The following is a 2271-nucleotide window of genomic DNA, read 5'->3' on the forward strand; positions in this document are numbered from 1 at the left end:
GAAAAATCAAATGTTTGATGGGGAGAACACTCTCTTGATGAGAAAAAAGCCCATAGATGCAGACAGAAAGGAATAGCCATGTTTTTGGCAAAAATAAATGACAAAGACCTACATTTAGGCATGGACTGACACTGTTTTTATTTTTTCAATAAATTTATTTATTTTTGGCTGTGTTGTGTCTTCCTTGCTGCATGCGGGCTTTCTCTAGTTGCATCGAGCGGGGGACACTCTTCCTTCCAGTACACGGGCTTCTCAATGCGGTGGCTTCTCTTGTTGTGGAGCATGGGCTCTAGGCCAGCGGGCTTCAGTAGTTGTGGCTTGGGGGATCCAGAGCACAGGTTCAGCAGTTGTGGCACACGGGCTTAGTTGCTCTGCGGCATGTGGGATCTTCCTGGCCCAGGGCTCAAACCCGTGTCCCCTGCATTGGCAGGCAGATTCTTAACCACTGCGTCACCAGGGAAGCCCCCCTGACACTGGTTTTAAATTACAGTGCTATAGAAGAAGTAGTCCAGACATCCATGAAGGAAATAAAAGATGTTGCCTAGGGCTTCCCTGGTGGCCTAGGGCTTCCCTTATGTAATAGCTGTCCTGAGATAGGTAGTCCAGGGTTGGTATAGTGGTTTCATGAGGTATTCAGGTATGTGGGTTACCACTCTGCCATCTCTAGGGTGTGGCCCTCATCCTCATGGTACAAAAGAGGGCTGATAGAACACATTTGTTCATGCTCACTTCGGCAGCACATATACTAAAATTGCAGTGATACAGAGAAGATTAGCATGGCCCCTGTGTAAGGATGCCATGCAAATTTGTGAAGCGTTCCATAGTAAAAAAAAAAACCAAAAAACAACATTTGTGCTTCAGGCAGCTTGATATAGGAAAGAAGAGAAGAAATCCCCATCCTCTATAGAGAAACTTTCAGGAAGTATCACTCAACACTTTTATTTATACCTCATTGGTCAGAACATAGTCACATGGTTACAGCTAACTGCAAGAAGGGCAGGGAAATGTAGTTTTCATTCTGAGTAGCCAAGTGCCTGCTATAAAATTCAGGATTCTGTTGAGAAGGAAAATGAGAAGACCAGAATTTAGGGTGGGATATTAGCAGTTATACCAGTCAGGATGTCCAGAGAAACAAAACCAATAGGACATATATATTAAGAGATTTATTTTAAGGAATTGGTCCACAGGATTATGGGGGCTGGCAAGTCTGAAATTTGTAGGCCAGGCTGGAATTCAGGCAGAAGTTGATGTTTCAATCTTGAGGCAGAATTTCTTCTTCAGGGAGCCTCAGTTTGTGCTCTTAAGGCCTTAAACTGATTGGATGAGGTCCACTCACATTATCAAGGATAAACTCTACTTAATGTCAAGTGGTTGTAGAGGTTATATACACCTACAAAATACCTTCACAGCAACATCTAGATTAATGTTTGATTAAATAACTGGGTACCAGAGCCCACCCAGATTGACACATAAGACTAAAGTGTTTATCATTAATATATTATATTACATATACATACATATTAATATCTAACTGCTTCATTTTATTGTGAGCATTTCCCAAATCATCAAATTTTTTTTTTTAGTTAATTTTTAAAAATATTTATTTATTTATTTTTGGCTGCATTGGGTCTTCATTGCTGCGCATGGGCTTTCTCCAGCTGTGGTGAGTGGGGCTACTCTTCGTTGCAGTGTGCAGGCTTCTCATTATGGTGGCTTCTCCTGTTGTGGAGCACAGGCTCTAGGCGTGTGGGCTCAGTAGTTGTGGCTTGTGGGCTCCAGAGCGCAGGCTCAGTGGTTGGGGCGCACGGGCTTAGTTGCTCTGCGGCATGTGGGATCTTCCCGGACCAGGGCTCAAACCCGTGTCCCCTGCATTGGCAGGCAGATTCTGAACCACTGTGCCACCAGGGAAGCCCAGTATTACTAACTTTAGAGTCTCCTGACTGAATTGTTGTTTCTAAGATGTCAAGTCAACATTATGTTCAAATAAATTTTAAAATGATCAGTAATTTTTAAGAAAAAATTTATGGGAGAATGAATTAAACTGTGATCTTGTAAGATGACTTACTTCCTGCTTCTAAAAAAATTAAAAAATTTAAAAGCAGCAAATAAGGATTTGTGATGGCAGTAATACTTGTTTGACACTGACATGCTGTAAATAAATCTGTGTGGTAATATAAACTGACTCAGGCATTTGTGAGGCACATGACAGCTCAAAATGTTTTCCTCAGTCGTTTTTAGATTTTCTTATCTCATTGACTATGAAAAGTACAG

The 2271-nt window shown here is 41.7% G+C and overlaps 1 non-coding gene across 1 annotated transcript; it reads left to right on the forward strand.

The window, feature by feature from the left end:
* Positions 1-721: 721 nt before the first annotated feature.
* LOC112063909 (U6 spliceosomal RNA) lies at positions 722-828 on the forward strand. Its single transcript, XR_002891255.1, has one exon. It is a non-coding gene; the product is annotated as a U6 spliceosomal RNA (small nuclear RNA).
* The last annotated feature ends 1443 nt before the right edge of the window (positions 829-2271 follow it).

This window comes from Physeter macrocephalus, chromosome 4 (assembly GCF_002837175.3).
Source record: "Physeter macrocephalus isolate SW-GA chromosome 4, ASM283717v5, whole genome shotgun sequence".
Classification (NCBI taxonomy): domain Eukaryota; kingdom Metazoa; phylum Chordata; class Mammalia; order Artiodactyla; family Physeteridae; genus Physeter; species Physeter macrocephalus.